The sequence below is a fragment of the Cryptomeria japonica genome, chromosome 1, assembly GCF_030272615.1.
Source record: "Cryptomeria japonica chromosome 1, Sugi_1.0, whole genome shotgun sequence".
Taxonomy (NCBI): domain Eukaryota; kingdom Viridiplantae; phylum Streptophyta; class Pinopsida; order Cupressales; family Cupressaceae; genus Cryptomeria; species Cryptomeria japonica.
Genome location: NC_081405.1, coordinates 635,572,260 through 635,597,928, shown reverse-complemented (window position 1 = coordinate 635,597,928; position 25,669 = coordinate 635,572,260).

The following is a 25,669-nucleotide window of genomic DNA, read 5'->3' as shown; positions in this document are numbered from 1 at the left end:
AATTTGCTCGTTTGTTGAACCTAGGGTTTGAAGCACAAAACTCAAACATCCACATTGACCTAGGAAAGTTGACAGAGAATTATGAGAGTCTTGATCCAAGTTGTAGAGATTCATTTATCAGAGCTCTAATAATGTGTGGTATTCTATTGGATTAGAATCATAAGCCTCCTTATGATTCTAACATTTTTGTTCCATGGGTTCGAGATACTATTTCCTTGCTAACATTTTGCCTGGGATTGGAAAATGATAGGGAAGTGGGTGCTAGCCTTCTTGAAATGATTTTTAATATCCATTGTGTAACTCAACCAGTAAGATATAATTTTGTTGAGCACGTTGTTCAATCCATGCAAAAACAATTACTAATGATAAAAAAAGGTTCCTGTAAGACATTTAGGTTCTCATCCTACTTGTGCTATCTCCTTCTATCCAAGTATCGTGCAATATTCGAGACCAACAATCTTCAAATTGTGAACTATAAGATTGATGAGAAGACTCAGAACATAACAAAGTATCTAATATATAAATGGACACCAAAGATAAGGATGCATGATAATAGAAAGAACTACAACCATTTTGTAGAACTCTCTTTGGTACCAATGTATAATGAAATTACAAGCCCTCCAATGCCTAGATTACTTGTGTCTTATAGAGATTGCATTCAACTCGGAAGTCAAATACAATTGGCTGACTAGTTCTTCATGGAAGAATACACTATGTTAAGGGTTTACAGATCAGCAATAAAACCATACAAACTTCCAATACATGTGACAAAGAGGGTATTTGCATTGGAATATGTAGGGAATCTGGAGAGCACAAATAGGCACTTCCATGGTCAGCAAAAGAAGAACATATTTCCTTCCTTGCCTTTCTGATATGGAGGGTTCACATTTGAGAGAAAAGCATTCAATGTGGCACATGATTTTTTGACAATTTTTAGCTTTGGTGATGAGGGTCTCTGGTAGTATGATCCAATCGGTGTAGTTCAAGCAAGGCTTAAGAAAAATGGGAACTCTTCAGCGTTATGTCAACATGAAAGTAAACCATTGCTATAAAAGCTTAGAAACATGGACTCTTGTGATGAGGTAAAAAAAGAGATGGAGAAAATTGTCACTGACAATTACATTTCAACAGAAGAAATGTCATCACAAATTATGGCATTGCACACACAGAGGACAACAGAGGAGGGTCGGGGCATCCAAAATAGGAGGTCCTATAATTTATACCAAAAATATACTAATCCATCTAAAAAATCTATTCCCAAAACAATTTTGCAAGAATGTAAAGAAATTTATTGGTCTCAAACCCAAATAAATGATTTTTGGACTATGAGGAAGAATCTTGGTGAACCAAAGACCAGTGCAGAATTTGAGTCCATCAACGAGGATGAAGAGTTTAGCAAATTGTGGAATATGGAGCATCCCACAATAACATATGACATGAGTGAAGATGATAATGAGTATGAGGTTGAGCCCACTCCAACAAATACTACAGTCCCTAAAATATTAGGTGGAGTCAATGAGTCCATGAAAGAAAAATATAGAAAAGAGGCAAACATTGTGGAAAAAATGGGTTTTGAAGGTGGTGGTCTAGGTCCTAGAGGAGAAGGCATTTGGTGTAAAGTTTCGATGCCAATAGCTAACGAGATGAGAGGGGGGGTGAATCATACAAACTTAATTTTCCATAAAATCAACAGATTCAACCTCAGTAACTTATACTTCAGCAATATAACCAAAAACTGCTAAACATGGTAACTCATAAACACATAATCATCATAACACATATAACACCAGATTTAACATGGAAACCCAAATAGGAAAAAACCACTATGGGATTTTAGACCCACTAAGAAATATACTCTTCTAGAGTATGCTCGGTTAAAAGCAAATCATGTTAAATATTACAAACACATTTCTAGATGTGACTCGGTTAAGGGATTTCCCTCAGATCTATTAGGATCTTCACTTTGTTAGAAGTGACCTTGTCAAAGGATTTCAAGCACTCATTTAGAATGTTACCTTGCTAGAGGGTTTACAAATAAGACTGTTAGGTCCACTCGGTTAAGAGATTTTCTATCACTTACAAAATAACAGTAATAAAAATATATCTGCAACTTCACATCTAAAATGCTAAAGAAAATTCTATTTGCTCAAAACAATCTTGTCATCGGACTTATCTTGTCCCTCTGCTGGGCTCCCTACTTTATTATTCAAACAGATCTTCAATCTTTTGTGCTCGATAATCACTATGTAGCATCCATTTGCTTACACTTGCCCGCATCCATTGTTTATCAACAATTCCTTATTTATAAATAATTTGCTAACCACTGAATCTCCTTGATCACATTTCCCATGATCAATCATAGCCATTAGATCTTCAATCTTGACTAGGTTCAATGTATCCTTCAGTCTGAAAACATTTTACCTCGCCTTGGAACTTGCATACCTTCCTAGGAACTTGTGCTAGGTTATTGCAGTTCAATCTATGATGTAGATCTAGCTCCTGAATTTCCATTGTCGTAGATCCTTAACAAACTTCATGCGCGGCATACCAATCATTTATTCATCTCCAGCTCATTAGCATCCTTCATTAAATAATGCTTTTATCCATCCAATGTGATTTGTCATAACTCGGTTGCAACTCGGTAAATACTAAACTTTACTCGATAGACATTTCGCCTTCTTTAACCGATATCGATAACCTTAGGGTTTACTGACTAGGTTCTTTGCTCAGTGACATAGTATAGTATTAACCTTACAATCAACAACATATGTAGGATATCAAAACAATCTAAACATCATGATCTAAGCATTGTCTCACTCGGTAATAGTTGCCCATTGAATAACTTATTTCTCCCCTTATTCATCACATTATTTCTGTGTCTTTTACCGACCTCTTAATTCTCTTCAAATCAATCTTCTCAAGATATGGCAACATCATACTGAATCAGAAAATCAATTTTTTGACATCAATGACAAAATAATGTTATAAAGATAGTTATCATCCTTATTCAGTTATATCAATAATCTCCAACAACCTTCTCAATATCCTAATTGAATATCAACAATCTCCTTTCTATTGTAATGCCAACAATCTCCCCCTTTGGCATTGATGGCAATACCAACTTTTAAATGGTAATACCAACAAGATATTCAAATTGATTCAAATTCATATTGTTTGTGGAGACTTCTCCTATTATCCTTGAGCTGTTAAAATATTTTCCTGAAGTCTTCTCCCCCTGGCATTGGTCTTCTGTTATTTTCTTCATTTAGTCTTCTCCCCCTTTGACAACAATGCCAAAAAGCAAAAGAACTAAATCATGAACTCTTCTGCTGTGAAGTGCTTGCTTTTGTTGAGTTACACATGTATCATCTTAGTCTCGGTCAGAGCAGCTTGTCTCTATTCACTATCTCCTGCACACCTTTAGAAAACCTCCTAAAGTGCGTAAATCAGCATCAATCCACACATAATATTTTGTAGATTCATCGAATTGATGCGTTCACTGAACTCTGTCAGTGAGTAGAAGATAGGGGTAGGACCCCTAACTTGCTTCTGAGATACTCAAAAGTGTCCTGTGGTAGTGGCTTTGTGAAGATGTCTGCTATTTGCTCCTTTGAACTGATATATTCCAGCACAACTTTCTTCTCTTGAACTTCTTCTCTGAGATAATGATACTTTATAGAGATATGTTTTGTCTTAGAGTGCATTACTGGATTCTTTGAAATGTTAATGGCACTAGTATTATCACATAATATAGTTACTGGCTCGGTAACTTTCTCATTTATACCTTCCAACAATTGCTTGATCCATGCTATATTAGTGCAATTCAATGTTGCAGCAACATATTCAGCTTCTACTGTTGACTATGAAATACATCCTTGTTTCTTGCTAAGCCAACTCACTAGTCTTTCTCCTAAAAAGAAATCTCCACCACTTGTGTTTTTCCTGTCATCAATGTTGCCTGCCTAATCAGCAGCAGAATAAACTTTTAAATCAAAATCATTCCTCTTTTCATATACTAAGCCATAATCTTCAATGCCTCTCAGGTATCTAAAAATTATCTTGATTGTTGTCATATGGGTTTCCTTGGGATCTGCAGAGAATCTTGCAACAATACCTATTGCATGTGCTATATCCAATCTACTGTGCACAACATATTGCAACTTTCCAACCATAGATCAGTAAATTGTCTCATCAACAGATGCAGATTCATCATTCTTTGATAGTTTACAATTAGTAGTCATAGGAGTACTTACAGGTTTAGAATCCTCCATTCCAAATTTCTTCAAGATTTCCTTTATGTACTTGGATTGAGTAATGAAAATCTCATCTTTCATTTGCAGTATTTGTAAACCTAAAAAATACTTTATCTCACTGATTAATGACATCTCAAATTCTTTGCACGTTTCATTTCGAAATTTCTTGCATAAGGAGTCATTACCACAAAAAATAATATCATCAACAAATATGGCTGAGATTAGTATTCCATTGTCCTCATCATTCTCCATGTACATATTGTTGTTTTCACTTGTCCTTATAAAACCAATCTTGATCAAATAAGAGTGCAGTCTTTCATACCATGCTCTAGGTGCTTGTTTCAGACCATATAAAGCTTTGTTTAGTTTATATACCTGATCTTTACTCTTGTTTTCAACAAATCCTTCAGGCTGTTCAATATAAACTTCTTTTTCTAGTATACCATTCAAAAATGCAGATTTAACATCCATTTGATATACCTTGAAATTTTTTAAAGCAGTATATGCCAACAATGTTCTTACTCCCTCAAGTCTAGCCACAGGTGCAAAAGTCTCACCATAATCTATTCCTTCTTCTTGAACATAACCTTTGCAAACTAGTCTTGCTTTGTTTCGAATGACCTCACCTTTTTCATTTAGCTTGTTTCTGAAAATCCACTTTGTACCAATTACATTTTTGTCCTTCAGTCTTGGGACCAGTGTCCATGTTTCTTTCTTCTTGATTTGATCAATCTCTTCTGTCATAGCATTTACCCAATCCTCATTGTTAAATGCCTCTTTTACTATTCTCGGTTCAAATTCAGATATCAGACATGTGTTATGTCTCAATTTGTTCCTTGTCATCACTGGATCATCCTTATCTCCTAAAATCTAACTTGATGCATGATGTCTTTTGACATATTTGGCTAATATAGGCTCAGTAGGCTCTGTATGATCTTCTTCATCACTTGGTAACTGGACATTATCTTCATTTTCTTCAGCAACTTTCTCAGTAGGATTTCTCGGTTGAACATAAACAAATTCTTCATAATCTGTTGGTTCTTTGGAATTTCCTTCATCATTTCTTTCTGCAAATTCATCAATTTTCACATTTGCACTTTCTACTATTTTGTTAGATGATTTGATCAGACATTTAAATGCTTTACTTCTAGAAGAATAACCAAGAAATCTTCATTCCTCGCTTTTCTGATCAAACTTTCCATTTCTGTCATCTTTGTGAACATAACATTTACTTCCAAAGATTTTAAAATAACTTACATTAGGTTTCTTGTCATACCAAATTTCATATGGTGTCTTCATAGTTCCTTTCTTCAATTGTACACGGTTTGGGGGGTAAACTGCAGTGCTGATTGCTTCTCTCCAAAATGTTTGAGGTACCCTCTTTTCTATCATCAGGGTTCTTGCATAATCTACAATTGATCTGTTTCTTCTCTCAGCTATCCCATTTTGTTGAGGTGTTCTCGGTGCAGACACTTGCCTTTTTATACCATGATCATTGCAGAATAAGTTAAATTCATCATAAGTGAACTCTCCTCCTCTATCAAATCTAAGACATTTCAGCTGTCTTCCTGTTTCATTTTCAACTCTTTCCTTGTACCATTTAAACATTTGAAAAGCTTCTAATTTTTCTTTTAAAAACATAACTGACATCATCCTTGAGTAATCATCCACAAATAATATGAAATATTTATCACCATAATAACTTTGAACTTTCATGTGACCACAAAGATCAGTGTGTACTAGATCTAAAATTCCTTTAGAAGTGTAGGACTTACTTGTAAAGCTTTATCTTGTCATCTTACCCACCTAGCATCCTCGACATATAGCATTCTCAGGTTTTTCCAGGCTCGGTAGACCTCTTACTTGGTGCTTCTTACTTATTTTGATCAGATTATCAAAATTTACATACAAAACCTTTTATTCCATAACCAGGTATCATCTATCTTTGCATATAGACATTTGTTCCGAGTTGAGTCAAGATGAAATGTATTACCTTTTGTTTGTATCCCGGTAGTAGCTAACTTTCCATGTTTGTCATTAACTTTGACACATCCCCTCTGGAATTCTATTTGGTATCCTGTATTGTTTAGTTGTGCTACACTCAACAAATTGTATTTCAAACCTTCAACCCAGTATACATCATCACATTTAGCATTGTCAAGAAGTGTTATAGATCCTTTACCTTTCACCGGACATGGTGCATCATTACCAAATCTTACATAACCTCCATCATAGTCTTCTAATTTAACAAACTTGTGTTTATCACATGTCATGTGATGTGAGCATTCACTGTCTATGATCCAAAAATCATTATTATTTATGTGAGATATTAGGGATTTTTCTTCATACCTTTCTTCATCTAATCCATTTTTAATAGCCACATAAACAACTTCCTCTATATCAGTTTCATCAGATTTATCATCGTTAGATTCCTCATCAACTACTAGGCATATCTTTCTATCTCTCCTTCTGAAGTCTCGGTGTCCTTTGTATTGGTTGTCTTTTTGCCTGTTATCTCAGTATTCTCTCGTTTCACTAGATTCTTTGTCAGGGCAGTTAGAAGCCATATGTCCTATTTTATCACAATTGAAACATTTTAAAGGTAGCTTTCCTTTATACTTACCTTTTCCTCTCGGTAACCTTCTAGCTAATAATGCTTCAAACTCCTCTTGCTTTTTGATTTCTTCATATAGTTTGTGTACCTCTTCCATGTTCTTACGAAATCTTTCACTTGCTCCACTATGATTCCCTTTAGAGTACTTACTTATTTTATCATTGTAATGATCAGATTCACCAATATGAAAAGAACTGAATGCAGATTCTACTTTATTTACCAAAGACCCACTATTATCAAAATTACTTAACTCAAATGCATGTAGCTTACCAATAGTAGCATCCAAAGAAACTGGCATATTTGGTACAGACCTTAGTTCATTGATTGCAGAGACTCGAATGGCATAAGTAGGTAGAAGTGTTCTAAGCAACTTACTTGTTACATCCTTTTCTTCAATAGTTCCTCCTGCTCCTTTGATTTGATTGACAGTCTCCTTTAACCTTGTATTGTATTGGGTTATGTTCTCACCTTCATTCATTCTCATGGATTCAAGTTGTCCTCTTAGACTATCTACTTTTGCTCTTTGAACATGTTCATCACCGCCATACACAGATATGAGCTTGGTCCACATTGCTTTTGCATCATTACAGCCTTCTAGATCATTAAACTCTGAGTTGGTCAGTGCTGATGTTATTTCAATCATAGCTTGATTATGTTCTTGCTTTGCCTTTATCTCTTCCAAGGTCATCGGGTTGGTTCTTGGTGGTATGTAATAATTCTCCAAATAATATGTTGCATATTCTCCAATTCTTGATAAATGCAGTTTCATCCTTTTCTGCCATGTGGAGAAACTTGACTTGTTTAGCTTTGGTGCATCCCTTTTATACATCTTCGGATCTTTGCCTCAAGTACCTTTAAACTTTTCTTTCAGAGTCCACAGCTCTGATACCAATTGTAAATTTTTGATGCCAATAGCTAACAAGATGAGAGGGGGGGGTGAATCATACAAACTTAATTTTCCATAAAATCAACAAATTCAACCTCGGTAACTTATACTTCAACAATATAACCAAAAATTGCTTAACATGCTAACTCATAAACACATAATCATCATAACACATATAACACCAGATTTAACGTGGAAACCCAAATAGGGAAAAACCACTGTGGGATTTCGGACCCACTAAGAAATATACTTTTCTAGAGTATGCTCGGTTAAAAGCAAATCCTGTTAAAGATTACAAACACATTGTTAGATGAGACTCGGTTAAGGGATTTCCCTCAGATCTATTAGGATCTTCACTTTGTTAGAAGTGACCTTGTCAAAGGATTTCAAACACTCATTTAGAATGTTACCTTGTTAGAGGATTTACAAATAAGACTATTAGGTCCACTCGGTTAAGAGATTTTCTATCACTTACAAAATAACAGTAATAAAAATATATCTGCAACTTTGCATCTAAAATGCTAAAGCAGATTCTATTTGTTCAAAACAATCTTGTCATAGGACTTATCTTGTCCCTCTGTTGGGCTCCCTACTCTATTATTCAAACAGGTCTTCAAGCTTCCGTGCTCGGTAATCACTATGTAGCATCCTTGTGCTTACACTTGCCCACATCCATTGTTTATCAACAATTCCTTATTTATAAACAATTTGCTAACTGCTGAATCTCCTTGATCACATTTTCCATGATCAATCATAGCCATCAAATCTTCAATCTTGACTAGGCTCAATGTATCCTTTGATCTGAAAACATTTTACCTCACCTTGGAACTTGCATACCTTCCTAGGAACTTGTGCTAGGTTATTGCGGTTCAATCTGTGTTGTAGATCTAGCTCCTGAATTTCCATTGTCGTAGATCCTTAACAAACTTCAAGCGCGGCATACCAATCATTTATTCATCTCCAGCTCATCAGCATCCTTCATTAAATAATGCTTTTATCTGTCCAATGCGATTTGTCATAACTCAGTTGCAACTCGGTAAATACTAAACTTTACTCGGTAGACATTCCGCCTTCTTTAACCGATATTGATAACCTTAGGGTTTACCGACTAGGTTCCTTACGGTTTACTGACTAGGTTATTTGCTCGGTGACATAGTATAGTATTAACCTTACAATCAACAACATATGTATGATATCAAAACAATATAAACATCATGATCTCATCATTGTCTAACTCGGTAATAGTTGCCCATTGAATAACTTATTTCTCCCCTTATCCATCACATTCTTTCTGTGTCTTTTACCGACCTTTTAATTCTCTTCAAATCAATCTTCTCAAGATATGGCAACATCATACTGAATCAGAAAATCAATTTCTTGACATCAATGACAAAATAATGTTATAAAGATAGTTATCATCCTTCTTTAGTTATATCATTAATCTCCAACAACCTTCTCAATATCCTTATTGAATATCAACAATCTCCTTTCTATTGTAATGCCAACATTTGGTATCCACTTAAGGTACAAGTTCCATCAAATTCAAAATCAAAAGCTCTTGTTAAACTAGTCATTGGACTTGATTCTTCAGATTCATCACGAAAAGGTACTACTCATTACTCTTAGGGTCCACCTGCATTTGTTTCAAGTTCAAATCCACAACCACCACCACATCATGGTATTCCCATTGGTGGTGAATCAAGTGCCACTGCCACTAGTGGGGAATCTAGGGATAGTATTCCTATTAGTGTTCAGTCAAGTGCCACTGCGATTGGTGGGGTTGGCATGGGTACTACTACTAATACTAGTTGTCTCGGTGTTGGACAAGGGCAACAACAAAATATCTCTCTAAGAAGCCACTAGTGGTAGATACTCATACTATTCAGAATCCTATATCAAGTGCCACTGACACTACAAATCTATCATTTGTAGCTTCATATCACACACCTCAAAATATTACAAAAACTACACATGAAAGTGATAGTGGGACAAGATCAGGAATGGTTGTTGGTAATCCTAGTAATGCATTTGAACACACAACAAATGCAAATAAAGAAAAAGAGAGAGCATTTCATAGGGTTGCCCTGGCTGAAGTTTTAGACGAACAACCTGCAAGTAATAGGGTATTTCTAACATATGACCCACACAAAGATATGATGGAGTTCATGGTTGTTATGCCCCCAACTAATGATAAAAAATCCACCACACAGTCAAATAGATCCCTCTGAATTTCAAGTTAGCACCCTCCAAATGGATTTTTCCAAAGTACACAACGTGGAAAAAATTAGTGTGTCAAAAAGGACTAACGAAGTGGTCTACACTTCATTGCTAAAGGTGGAGAGAGAAAAAATAAATTGGAGAAACAAATAGAAAAGTTATAGGCAGACCTGGCAAACAAAAATTCAAAGAGGAAAGCACCAGGTAACAAGTGCAATGATTTACAGAAAAGGATATGGATACAAAATTGAAGGACCTAAGAGAAAAACTGGCTCAAAGCAGTAAAAAAATTGATGAGGAAAGAGCCAGTTTTCAAAATTATACAAAATTTATGAGTTTGTTGCTGCCAAAATAAGAAAAATATAGGACCTATTGGATCATGAGAAGGAAAAAGAAAAAAAATTGGAAGAGGAAGTAGATGAAGAAAGAAAAAAATGTGCACAAATGAAAGAAGACCTGCACAATGCAAATGATAAAATTAAAACTTTGGAAGATAGATTGAAAGATAATATGAAAAATACAACGAAGTATATACAAGAAAACATTTGGGGGCAAATAATGCAAAAGAGTGACAAGTTGTGTAAATGGTTTGAATTGAATGAAAGTCTGAGATTAATTTATATGAAAATCAAAGGGCACATTAAGAAGAGCATACATTTTTATTTAAACGAGGATATGGCAAAACAGATTTTGCAAGTAGTCTACAATACCAATGACAACTATTTGGCATCCACGAAAATTAAGAGCCGCATTGATGCCACAGTTAAGACATCATCTATCCTTCAAAAATGTCAGAAACTAAGGGAAACATCAGAAGTTATGGATAAATGTGGCAAAAAGATATTGAAGCTGCAAGAAAAGACAACTACTTTGATTAAACTTGGTTTGCCTAAGACTGTTGACCCATCAAATAAATTCATTAGAAAAGAAGCTTGCAAAAAAAACATGGAGATAAAAATGAAGTATGATTTAGACTTGCTTCCTAAGAACACAACTCCCCGAAGCTTTCTGGAATTCATCCAACCATTTATAACTTTGAATACGGTATTGGGTGAAACAGTGATGTCAAGTCACTCTTCTAAATATGGACTATTGACAAAGTTGCAGTTGACTTTCCATAGTTTAAAGAATATTGACCCTCCATCAAACGAAGAGTGGAGCACCCTACAAAAACTGGCACAAAAATCCTAAGAATCATAGTATGTATTGCACGGTTTTCTGCTTTTACTCTTAATTTCAAGGTTTTATGTTTTTTCTGTTTGGAATTTGGCATCGCTTGAAATAACTCTGTTTTATGAACAAGAAAAAACCAGCACTCGCTATTGCTAATCCAGCCTATGATGCACAATGCAAACCTTCAACCTGTAAATTTCTATTCTCAAACTCTCCCAAGTTTTAACATTTCTGCATTTCTCTATTTCTGACTACTAGGTTTTGGGCACTACTATTATCTATATTTAATTTGTCATGGCTTGAATTAATATTTAGTTTTTTGAAGAGGAGACATCCGACATGTAGTAGTTGTTAAATTGCTAATCCGGCCTATGATGGCCATGTAAATTTGTGTTGAAGGCTGAGTTTATGATTTTGATGTTGAGTCTTCACATGTTGCAAATCGACCTGAAGCTGTTGTTGCTCCCTTGTTTCTATAAAAGGGAATCCAGGGTCATTTGCAAAGGGCTCTGGAACTTTGTATTGACTTTTGCATGGAGAATCACATAGAGTGGTGTATTGAATGAATTGTATCATATGGCTATATTTTGAAAGAAATAATGAAAATCTAAGTTCTCAAACATGTCTAAACAAACATCTTTGTATCAATAAACACATTATGGTCATTTATTATGCTATTTTAAATCTGGAAATAGAAAGTTGAAAAATACAATTACAAATCAATATTAAATTCTAATTGAAAAAAGTTGACAGACTCATAAAATATCATCAAGTTATCAACCATAATAATATAATTTTGTAATTTGAATGATGAGATACAGTAATAAAATTAATAAATACCAATCTCTTACAGTTGCTATTCATCCTCATCAAATTCGGAGCTTTCTTGATTTTTGTCCGTGTTTTCTTCACCCTAAATCTGCATACCTTCATTGAACTGCATCTCAATGCTACCAGTAGGTCCATTACATGAGTCAAAATTCCCACTAGCACTTTGGTTTGAAGTGTTGCCCAAACCTCTTCTTTCACATTTGGACCTCCAGATTTGCAGTGCCCTATCATAAGGAAAAGTGTGGACATCATACCTAGATGTTTAGAGCCTCATGCAATTTTCCAAATTTTTGTCTAGTTTGTTTCTTAGCTTTGATTTTAGGAACCCCAAAGCACTGAAAACTCTCTCATCTTCCATCAAGCCCAATATCATGGTAAGACATAAATCAGCAAGCTTCAAATATTCTGGCATTGAATCACGCAACGCTACATTCTCAACTATATATTTCTAAAGCCTTGTTATTGATCCCTCTTCGCGGGGGTTCCCCATTGTGCTATATTGTTCCTTTATAGTGTATGCAAAATGAGATGATTTCTCTCTAAGATGAGTTTCGTCTAATATTCCATTTATAGTTACTCCATTCAATTCTCTGGATATGCAAAATTGTTTTATCAAAGTCAGTAGCTTACTTCGAAAATCAATTGCACTGTTGAGGCTCCAACATTGAGGAAACACAATAGACATGGCTTGGAGTAGGTTGTCAGGAGGGAATCTGCTTCTGATTTGTGAGGAAAGATCATAGGCAATTTTCTTCACAGAAGTAGTTACAGACTCAACAATCTTGTTGAAATCTTCCCTTGTAACTCTTGCTAGTTGCTTCCTAGGGCGCTTTCCTGGTTCCTCGGGGTCGACCGTGGCATAAAAGTACATTGGTATCTCAACTCCCCATACATTGGCACATACCTCCTCGTTTGCACCATTTGTAAAAATTTATCAGGATTGTTCAAATCTGTGAGTGTCTGCCACTTAACAAATTTTTCATCAAATAGTGTTGGTTGATTTCAATAGAGATTGTCGAGGGTCATGCATGTCATCTTACGCAATGTAGCATATTCTACAATATACAAAGCTCTTTATTGGGCAGCCTTCATAGTATTCCTCATTTCCTCTAGCATGGGCATAAGAGATGCTAAAGCTAAGAGTGTCTCTAGATTACTTAACCTCCGAAGAAGGTTAGGAAATTTCGGTTGATCTGATTTGTCGCGAGTTATGTGAAATAGTCCAATCAAGGATGGATATTCTAAAAAAAGTTGATGCGCTGGGCCATCCAAAGAGATCCATCTGGTATCATTATCCTGAGAAGCTTGTTTCCATTAGTTATTCCATCACCAAAGTGTTGAAATTCCATAAACCATTTGGGACTTCGACAGAAGTGTGAGTAGATCTCTCTGATTAACATTTTTTTTTTTTTTACCAAAGCATACTTGCTCACAATTCCAAAAGCTGGATTCATTTTATGAGCCATGTAGTGAATTGTAGTAATGTACAGTGCAAATGAAGTTTAAATCTTTGTACAAAGACCATTCTTGTGACCTTGCATTACTGAAACTCCATTTGCTCCAACACACACCAATTTTTTGGAAACCGTCGTGTAATCCATACCTCCATATCCAATTAAACTTCTCTTTAGTAGTTGAAATAATTTTTTCATTATCGCACTCTCCTTCATTTTAGCAACAGATAGTAGATGAGGTTGGCAGGCATGATTCTGTACAGTACAAACATGCATGCATACCCATGAAGTATTGTCTATTATCATAACTTCATTTAAAGAAAATGCAATAAAGTTTGACTCTCTTATTTTTTTCCTTTACATCTTCTTTTTCAATCTCAGCAAGACAACTTGCCCATTCCCATCCACTGTTTACTGACCCATGTCTATTAGGATAGTTAGGAACTTTCAAAAAGTGTAATAAACCACTAATTGATGGGAAATTTGTCATAGCACGCCCTCTACTCAAAATATAAAAAAATAACACTTAACTGAACAACTTTTCCCAGTTGTTCTATTTGCATTGCTTTTCCAAAACTAGCTTCAATAGAACCTTTAACTTCAGCAGGCTTCATCTGTATTTTCTCATGAAAATAATAGTCTTCAGCATTCCTCACATGCTTACATTCCTCTTTTGTTTTCCATCTTATCACTAATTTTTCAACTCCGTCTATCATTTGTTTTTCATAAACTTTACCCATATGCTTTTCTATGGTGTCAAATTCTAGCTACAACCTAATTTCCTTGTTATGTTTCCAAGTGCAAATCTTACACCTGCATTCTATTGGGGGCTCACCTTTGATTGGATTCTCCACTAGTTCAATGAATGGATACTTTGATGCCCAATTAATTTGAAAATTCCTCACTAACATATCCCACTCCCGATCCTTTTTTGATTGTGGTTGATCCTTTTTTGATCTAGTTTTTCTTTTCCCCTTCCGTGCATTATCATCAATGGCATTATCACCCAAGTCGATTATATCATTCCAGCTAACTTGGGCATCTACTAGATAATCTTCTTCAAGATCACCATGATCTGAGATATCAGGTTTGTCGTTGTCTTCAACATGCGGTGTAGGTTGCGAATTTTGTACTTGTACTTGTGATGATGTACCTTCTTGATTTTCACCACAATATTTTCCAAAGCCAAAGTACGAAAACAACGTTCTTCTTTTTTTTGGCCTCTCATGGCCTTCCCCACATTCAGGTTTCCTACCCTTCTTCCCATTTGACATCTCCAACAAAATAAAGGTTGCCAAAAAAATATCAATTTGTTGAAGAAGCAATAATAGACTATAAAGTATAAGATATGTTTCATTGGCCCTACGAACTACAATCTAGATGTTTGAGGTCTGAATCTCCTGACTGACCACTTGGCACTAACGGGTCCCCACTAAATAAGAATGAACTCAACAGTGCAAACAAATATAGATAAATTCAGAATAATATTATAACACATCAAAAATATGATCGCTCACCTTTAGGTCACTCGCAGTCGCCAATACAGTCAACAACAATGATTTTCCTTGGTCTGAAACTTTTCTATTGATTAGAATTAAGAGCCTAGAACCCACCATATTGTGTAAAGATAGATCTGATCTTTGAATGTATTTATACCAATCCTTATATGGCAAATTCCGTGGGAATTTTATATGGTTAACAATTTTTTGGCCAATCTCACGTAACTATAACACAACATGTAATTTTTTGAGGCAATTATGGGTCATCCAAATAATTGGCAAATACAGTATAGTTGGCGACATTTGGGGTGAATGGAGACACACGTTGGCAAAATGTCAGGCGAATTGGGTCCTGTTGGCTAACGAATCTTCATATTCCTATAGGTGAATTATGGTTGTCTATTAAAGCAACCTCGAAGAGTGTACCGTGTGTCCATTGTATATTGTATTGGCAAAATCCTTGCATAGAAATATTTAATTACATAAAACATATGGCGATCGGGTTGTGAATTTGACGAAAATTGATAATGTTCTGCCGACATGGCCACCCCCAATCGGTACAAAATATTCGCCATTTCCCATATTGCCGACGTGAAAAATTTGCCATTGGTGAATATTCGCCACTAAAGTAATGTCTTCTTCGTAGGTATCCTTCTTCATTTGGGTCAATTAGGCTAGCAGGGCATGTTCATCTTTTGTAGGCTTGAAACATTCCTCAAACTTGCCTCTCAACGAGTTCCAAGATACGATCGAACTAACAGCGAGATAAAAAAACCAATCAGCTGCAATACCTTGAAGAGTTTCTACGAACAAGCAAACAACAACATCTTGATGTTCTACTCCAAGAACACCACATGCCATGTAAAAAGATTTGACATTCTCATCAGGATGTTGCTTTCCATCTCCATAGAACTAGGGAAGATTTTTCCGAGAACCTTGTGGAAGTGGATGAAGAGATGGGTTAAGGCTAAAGGACCAAAAGCTACTCACCACGGACCAGGAAGAGGTGGAGGAAGATTAGACATAATAGATGATGAAGATATCAACGGTTTGAAAAAGAAAGGAGAATTTTCACTCACTTGGGATAGACTTCTTTTTCTTTGGCAGGGGGTAACTTGTGGTTCATGAAAGGGAGGATGTACTAGTGAGCAAATGGAATCTAGCTTGTTCAGGAGGAGATATTTCTTGAGAACTTTCACCCTTCCTATGACAAACATAAACACGCAAACCTTACAGCTTAGAGAAATCTGAAAAACTAAAGTGATAATATTCTGAAAAATCAGCAAGACACTAGATTTTAAACGAAACCCTGAGGCTTCTGAATGTGTTCGTGTCCCCAGCATAGTCGCCAAAAATTGTTGGTTAAAAATTTTGTACACTTGGGGAAATCTACAAAATTGTGGTTTCAACCAAAGTGTGTGAGTAAAACTCTCCTAATTAAGGGAAGGCTCCCCCTATCTATATAATACTAAAACTAAAATAGGATGGAACAATAGTCTTTCTTCTTTTTTCAAGAAAGCCAATATCCTTTTCTCTTCACAAAAAAGTGATAGCAATTTAATATAAAATAGCAGTAACAACTTTTTGAAATGAAATGAGAGAAAGGAAATGAAGTTTCCTGAAAGTTCAAAAACTTTTGTCACTTCCTTCGGGACGGGACAACAATATCAAGATCAAAGTCTTGACTATGTGAAGTCCTATCTGCCCTTTTCTATTCTAATGATACTAAGAACAAATTATGATAGAACAAAGTCTGAAATAACTTATTTCTTTCTACACAAAACAACAAAAAGTGGTGTGAGCTCAAAGTTTCACAACTATTTCTTATTATAAAATTTACTTCAAATCTCTCTTAAGAACGAGTGTAAGCACAAAGTCTTACATCTTTTCTCAATAGAACTTCTACTTTAACTAAATTAATCTCCAATACTTGCCGCACAAAGTCTATAAATCAAATTTGATTAAGCCCTTTAAGAAACACTTGCAAGAAAGGTAATATCGAACATAAACTCAAGAATATAGCACAAAGTCTCAATACTTGAGTAATTCCTTTCAATCCATCAATTTACACATAAAGCTCAAATAATTCTTTGCTGCAAATTTGGCAGATTTTTTTCTTGCTTTCAAAAAGATAAAAAATACAATAGACCCCCTCAAGTATTTATAGGAGAGGATCCATGAGAAAAAGGTGGGAGGATCCTAACTAACTTCATAAATTCTCTCAACCACCAAGACTTATTCAACAACTAACTATGACTTATTCAAAGTTACAAGTCCTATTCTAAATTGAATTGTTACTCATCTACTTGTAATTACAAAAGTGCAAGTAATGACTTGACTTGCAATTTACAAAATGTTTATACAAGTAAACATGTCAAAAGAAAAACTACAACTAAGAGATTACAATTCTGAAAAATGCAACTAAGTGTTGAAAAACACTTAAGTTGCAGCATGTGAAGACATGAATCCTTCAAACTTCTGGATGATCGTTCGTAGCTCAGAGGATTTGGCTCATGGGTGTTCTTGGCAACAATCATGGTCTTCACAATGGTATCATGGCATTGAAGAAGCATAGAGTTGTTCTTCTCCAACATGGACTGGATTTCATCCATGAAGATTTGATGTTTCATCAAAACTTGAATTGAGGCAACTAAAAATTGTTCACTCCTCCACTCATTATGAATCTTTATTTGTAGATCTGCAAGCACTTCTTATTCTGGTATCAACTCTCCATTCTGACTCATGATATTGTAGGAGACCTTCTCACGGTGAGAAACAACACCTTGGAATACTTCAACTTGCAATCTCATTGCCTAATCAATCTCTTCAACGAGGGATTTGAGGACGAGGGCTTTGTTCTCTAGAAGCTCTTCAAATTCCAGATACATGACCCTGGAAGGAATAATAGCATGCTCCTGAAGAACACTCAACTGTTGTCGAGGCATCTTGCACCAAACCATCAAGCTACCTTCAACCCTTTCCAAGTTCTGTTTGAAAGTCTCAGAGGTATGATTCAATTTTTCTTCAATGGTCTCCAACTTAACCATCATTTGGAATATGTCTTTTAGCACTTGCGCACACAGATCATCAATTTGATCCACCCAAGACTCCAATGCTTGTACCTTCTGAGTAGATATTTCAACTCCCCAAATTGAATCTTGTGAACCGGGAGAACTTGAAGGATTACTCCCTTCACCAGCAGGTTTTGTGATTTTATGAACAACTGCAACAAGTTGTGTATTCTCCTCTTCTAGCTTGTCTTTCTTTGCCAGAAGTTTGTCATACCATTGTACTAGTGAAGCTACAGATTTTCGGGCATCATGCTTGACCACTTCATGCATTTGTTTACCCAATTCTATCTTTGTAACCCTGTAATCAGCAGTTTGCATTTTCTCATGTGGCTTATATGCAAGAGGCTCAACAATTTCAGCCACCTTCATCTTATTACTATCAACTGTTACCCTGGAGATTGTTTTGGCTTTTTTAGCAACCTTGGGCCTTGATTGCTTGAGTTGTTGATAATCAAAGACATCAGGAGAAATTTCCTTCTTCTTCCTCTTGGGAGTGAAAGAACTAAGCCATGGAGGTAAAATGACTAGTTCTCCTCTAGTAGCTATCGAAGGCAAAGGAGAAGCAATTTTTGTTTGAACAGTTGTGGTCACCTTGGGAGAATTATTTGTTTGGATGGAAACCATGGTTTTCTCAATAACCAAAGGGAATGAAGATTGTCTCATAAACTCTTCAAATCTGAAAGTAGAGGTATCAATCTCTGACAAATGAATGCATGCAGGAGTATCCTTGGAGATTTCCAACAAACTCTCTTATTGATGATCAAGAGGTGGCTCAACTAATGAAATGGGAATGATATTCTAAGGAGACTCATCCACTATTGTGTTAGGGGGAGATAGAGGCAGCTCCATGGAAACTAAGGAGGGAATCTCATGAGGTGACTTAGGAGCATCATCAGATTGTTGTCCTTCCTCCAGATTATCAAGATTAATCATATGAATGTGAATCTGGGATTTTTATTTTCCATGAACTGTCGCCTCCTCAGGAGGAAGCACTATTGCCCGATTAACCCGCAATTTGATCCTAGTGCCTAAAGATGATGCACCTTCCTTATTATCAATTTGAATCTTAGAATTACATCCAAGAGGCCCCGTAGAGTCATCTTCTTTTCCAACCTTAATCTTGATGAGTCTAACACCATTACCTTTGAGCCAAGTGTTGGTGTTATCTAGGATAGGTTGAAATCTCTCAAGAATGGAAGTGCATTCTTTATGTGACCATTGGATTAAAGGAAATGGGGCTTCATCAACCCTTCGTGAGACATACTCTGGATCAAGCACATTCCCATCATCAATCATCCCTTTCAAAATGTCCACCAGGTTCAAATCAATAACTTGCTCAAGGGTGAGCCTGCACTAGTCCATCTTGAGAACCTCCATTTCTTTATGGAGATCCACCCAAATATCCTCAATGCAATGCACATGTGTGAAGGACTTTTTGATCTTTTCCTTCATACCTCGGTATTCAAAATCTACCCTTGACTTAAAGCTTTTAAGTTTAATATCCTGCATCTCGGTCTCCATAGCTTTGGCTTTGGTAGATGTGATAAGGGAGTACCAGCCAATCTTCAATGGGTTAGTTGAATAAATCCCCATCCCAACCTTATGTCTTGCAGATTTTTGTGCATGTACAACCATGATTTGTCTTCCCAACTCCATAAGAATAATCTTATCAGTCGAGTATCTAGGAAGCATGTATGGCTACCCACTATAGCATATCCAACTCTTATATAAGTGAAAGTTGGGAATTGAAGGAACAAGCAACCATACGCATTCACTCTTTCCCATGCTTCATCTGACACCCTTAAGTTCTTTAGAGTCTTGTCAAATTGGCACACAAAGTAACCAAATAATGCGTCTTGAACCATCCTGAAATGTAATATGTTGGGTCTTAAGGGCATCTGATCATAGTATATTCACACAGGTATAAGTGAGCGATCACCCTTGGTAGAAAGACTAGGGAAAAGTCTAAGTGATGTTGTCAAATACACTAAGTATGAATTCATGTAGAAGGTCATGGTAGTAGGGACTGCTACAAGTTGTTCACACAAAGCATCATTAATAGTCTCTCCCCATTATATATGATGGGACTACCTTATGAACATGGTAAACTAATACATCCAAAGCTCAAAAATATTAGATTGCTTAAGACCCATCATCCTGCTGAGGAGAGTGATGATGTCTCCAATTTCCCACTTGAAGACACAATGGTACAACTTAGCCCATCTTGTAAAAGCGGTTCATGGCACATGAATCCATCTGTATGTGGCGTTTGCAGTCCTTTTCCCTCTTGACATAGTACCCAACTGCACTATCCTTTGAAATCTCCATATATACAAGTGTTGATGGTATTTTGAATACTTTCTCAATAGTATCCACATCAAGGCGGATTATTGCCTCACCATCATCATTTCTAATGGTTCTCGTCTTCTTGTTGAAGTGGTGAGTGCAAGCAAGAGCAAATTCAGGTTCTAGGGAAGCCACTGGAAAAGAAGATGCATGATGAATGTGGTTGTCCAACAGCTGTTGCATATTACTATCCTACGGATTCTCCACCCTTTTAATGAATTCTGACATGTCAACATTCCCTATCTTTGTATCCTTGATATGATCCAAAGGAGAGGAAACTTGTGAAGTGGAAACTTCATTCTGGTACTTGCCATATTTATACTTCATCTTCTTTGGAATGGGAGATGATGGTAAATATGACATTGAACAACAACCTGGTATGCAACGATGAAGACTTAAAAGTGTTAAAGCAACATCATAATCAGCTACAACTAACATTTTTCTTCTTCAAATAGGAAGAACTCCAACCCTTGAACTTCACAACTTTGTGAGAGAAAGATGGGAAATAAATGGTAATGCTTGAAACTTGACTTTGACCAATTTCGTATCTTGGGGAAATTTTTGCAAGTATACAAGTGGGGAAGAACAAACATGCAATTGTATTTTTGAAACCTGAATGCAAGTATACTTGTAATATGGAAAATGGAGAAATAAGTGAAAAATGATATTTTGACATGTGGGAAATGGTGTGAATGGAATGTACGGATAAAGGCAATGAGTATGGACAAAAATGGAAGGGTTTTGGGAACGTCGTCTTCAAGAAAATGGGAAGAACTTTCAACATGTAATCCAGTTCTAAAAACCCAATTTTGAAAGAATGGGTATTTTTCCACTTAGAAAATTGCAATTTTACCAAAAGATGATTAAAATATTCTAATCACATGGGAAGATCACTTGTTTTCATCCTACTTGTAATCGGGATTTAAATCCCGAATGCAAGTAAAGAGGGAAAATGGGGAAGATCAATGCAGTGTAAAAATTGCTTTGCCAAGGGGAAAATCTCTCTCACAAAACGGATTTTAGGGTAAAACCAACATATATACAAATTTATAACTAGAAAGATCAAATAAGAAGAGAATAAGAAGAGAAAATAAACAAAGTAAGAAAGCAAAAATCAAAAGAAAACTTATCTTGCTTATCCAAGATGCCTCTCCATGAGGTGAAACAATCTTTGAATGGAAAAAGCAATCCTTTAAATAGAAATAAACTCCAAAACCCTTGCCACGTTTTTCAAACTTGGATTTGAAGAATAAAGCAAAAACGTGTTTCAAAATATAAGAAGAATGGGTCAAATCTCTATCCAAACCCCATGCTTAGGAGAGAAAGCAAAAATGATTTAGGAAAGTGTTAAAATCGTGACAAATTTCAAGGAAAATCGCGACATTAATAAACACGTTTTTTGCTGATTATAAATCATAAAAAGCTAGCAATTTGAACCTCTAAATGGTGTAGGACGTGTGTTACAAATGCATGAAAATAGGAGACAATCCAAAAAGCCTCTTACCTCGTAAAATTCCTCCACAAAATTTGCTTGAAAACTTCAACAAATTGCACCTTCCTTGGTTGGTTGGGTTCTTGGAGAAATGCAACAAGTTTCAATTTGCATGTAATAATGAAAATCGGGTTTCTTTCTTCACATTACAAGTTTCAAATGTCACTTTTCATTGCACAAGGCAAAATTGGGTTTTTGTGAGAGAAATAGAAGCTATAAGAACTTGTAAGAGGAAAATAAAATCCCCTCAACAAGTTTCAATAACTTGACTTTAAAAAAGAACTTGTAATGGGGAAAATAAATTCCCTTTACATGTGACTTGAAAAACAACTTAAAAATAAAACTTGTAGTAGGGAAATAATATCCCTATTACAAGTAAAAGTGATTTTATAAAACTTGTAATGGAGGAGAAAAAACCCTACCATAACTTAAAATCATTTAAGTGGAACTTTTTAAAAGAATGCAAGTTTTATTTAAACTTTATAATTTAAATTTTACTTGTAATATGTCTAAAAAGTTCCTATAATGACTTAAAAGACAAAAAACAACAAGGGGGAAATAAAAAGTTACAAGTTCTAATTTCATAAAGTGCACTTGTAATTAACTAAAAATTTCCCTACAAAGACTATAACAAAGGAAAACATTAAAACTTGCAACTTAATGAAAATTTCCCACCTGCAGTCAGGGAGAAAAAACTCGAAATTCAAGGAAAGACAACAAACGGACCCAGAATGCGATGAAATTTGAAACGTGGTTCAAGGATGGACTAATGATTAGTCCAATCTAAAAGATAAGGTAAAATTATGTCCCAGGAAGTGTTCCATAGAGTAAAATTTTCATTTTTTGACAAATTTTTTTATGTAATGTCCATCATTTTTGAAAACAAAAAATGAGGACAACAGGAGTCAAAGACAACAATTTCTGATTTGAGGATCTAGTTGGAAGAAGCAAAAAGGATGTATAAAGTAACAAAATTAAATTTAGAAAAGAAGGATAAGGAGTGTCGAAAATTGGAAGTAGATCTTGCAAATATAAGAAAGCAATTAGAAAAGAATAAGGATGAACTCAATATGAGGATTAAGTATGGTGGTAGCACTGAAGCATTAGAAAAAATGTTAACTAAGAAAAAGAATAACAAGGACATCAATGGTGTTGGATTTGAAAGTGAACAATGTTCTAACAATAAAGATTCATCAGGCAAAGAGATACACTTCACCTCTTCCAATGAAAGTGAAGTCAAGCAAACATTCACAGTCAACAAGCCCGATGAGAAGAAGACATATGTTGCTGCTACAAAGAATTAGTCAATGAACCAGCATGGTGATCCTCAAAGAATAGCAAATGTTAATGATGGAAGCTTCACAAAGGTCAAGGATACAAGAAGGAAGAGCTCAAGAAGACCGAACTATGTTGCTCCAAGGAGACCAGTGAGAAAAAATTTCAACAATGATTGGTATGTACCTCAATTCCATGGCTACTGCTATATATGTAACATTTATGGTCATGGAATTATTGATTGTAAGTTTATGCATAGATCTCCACCTAGTTTTGAAAGTAGAAATCAATTTGATTCTCTTAGGGATATGAATGTTACTTGTTATCATTATAATGAGTATGGTAATAGGAGTTATGAATGTAGGAGAAATGTATCTTGGTCCTACAATAGACTTTCAAATTCATCATTCGATGTAAATGTAAAATGCTATCATTGTCAAAACTTGGGAGACATTGCAAAATACTGCAAGCTTAGGACAATTAAGAAAAAGAAGACAGTGTCAACATCTGAACCAAATGCAAAACTAGTACAGAATGGGACAACAGAAAAGAAGGAAGAATCAAGTTTGATTGTCCAAGCTGCCCTACATGCTGAAAGGAAAAACTTATGGGTAGTAGATAGTGGTTGGTCCAACCACATGACTAGTGATAAGAAGAAATTTATTAAGCTTGAAGATTGGAATGGTGGTTCAGCGTGGTTTGGAGATAATTCATCAATCAAGATCAATGGCAAAGGCACATTACACATTGATGGAAAGTTGAAAGCTCATGATGTATGTTATGTGGAAGGTCTAAAACACAACCTGCTAAGTGTGAGTCAAATGTGTGACAAATGATATGTTTACATTTGATTCCAAGGGTTGTGAAATCAGAAAAGAGAGCAGTGGTTAGCTTGTTGTTGAAGGAAAAAGGACAAATGACAATGTATATAATCTTAAGGAATGCTTTGAGTCTCAATGTATGATGGGACAAGTTGATGAGAGTTGGCTATGCCATAGAAGGTTAGGACACATTAATTTTGACAATTTGGTCAAAGTAAGCAAGAAAGGATATGTAAGGCACATACCAAAAATTATCAAACCTACAAGCACCTTTTGTGATGAGTGTCAAAGAGGGAAACAAACTAAAGTAAGCTTCAAGACTAAAGAATACTCAACTACAAGGCCGCTAGAACTTGTTCAGACTGATTTGTGTGGGCCTACAAAAATAAAAGCCCTAAATGGAGAAAGATACTTCATGTCTCTTATAGATGATTTTTCAAGAATGGCATGGGTAACCTTCTTGCGAGAAAAGTCACAAGCATTTAAGAGATTCAAGGTCTTCAAGAAAATGGTTGAGAAAGAAAGTGGATGCAAGCTAAAATGTTTGAGTTTAGACCATGGAGGTGAGTTTACATCAAATGAGTTTGAAGACTATTGTGAGAGACATGGAATCAGAAGATAGTATTCAACCCCTAAGACACCAAAACAAAGTGGTTTTTTGGAAAGGAAGAATATGACAGTCAAGGAAATGGCAAGAACAATGTTAAATGGAGCAAATCTGTCTGATGTTTATTGGAAAGAGGCAGTTCACACTGATGTATACACCTTAAATAGAGTGCAACTAAGTGTGAATAACAATATGACACCTTATGAACTATGGTATGATAGAAGACCCTCGGTCAAGTATTTCAAGGTGTTTGGCAACAAAGGCTATATCAAAAAAGATGAAGATGGATTAGGTAGCTTTGAATCAAAAAGTGATGATGGTATCTTCTTAGGCTACTCTACTCACAACAAGGCCTACAAGTGTTTCAACAAAAGACTGGAAAAGGTAATTGAAAGTCTTCCTGTAAGAATTGATGAAGATCTACATAAAGGTAAACAAACCACAGTAAACTAGATCAAAGAACCATATACTGAAGATGAAGATCAATCTGAAAGTGAACATGAAGAAGAAGCACCAAGAAAATGATGAATAATGATGAACAGTAAATACTCAACAGGTACTGAGGGGGGGGGTGAATCAGTACAAACAAAAATTTCTTTGACAACTTAAACTACAAAGACTGCACTAACTCGAAAACAACATCACCAACCTTAACCAAGACAATATCGGTAAAACACAGTAAGACTGTAAAAGACATAAACTGGTAACACTTAGAACTTCTCAAAACCTAATATCTCATCTCAACTTCCCCCATATGCTTAAGCAAGTAATACATCAGAAATACAATGACCATTAGATCATCATGCATTACCACTTAACAGAAAACACTAAATCATCGCATGAAAAAGCATCACACATAACACACTGATTTTTTCACGTAGAAACCCAACTGGGAAAAACCACGGTGGGGATGAATACCCACAAGTTGTTCTTGAACTCTTCTGAAGTTCACTCTATTAGGAGCCTAGTCCGGTTAAAGACTTTACAACAACTTCTGCTAGGAACCGATCCTGCTAGGGATCACCCGGTTAAGGGATGGCTAAATACCCGGTTAGAGGTCAAAACCCTGTTAAAGGTTACCTCACAAGAGGATTTGAAGAACTCAATGATTTTGAGTCACCATGTTAAAG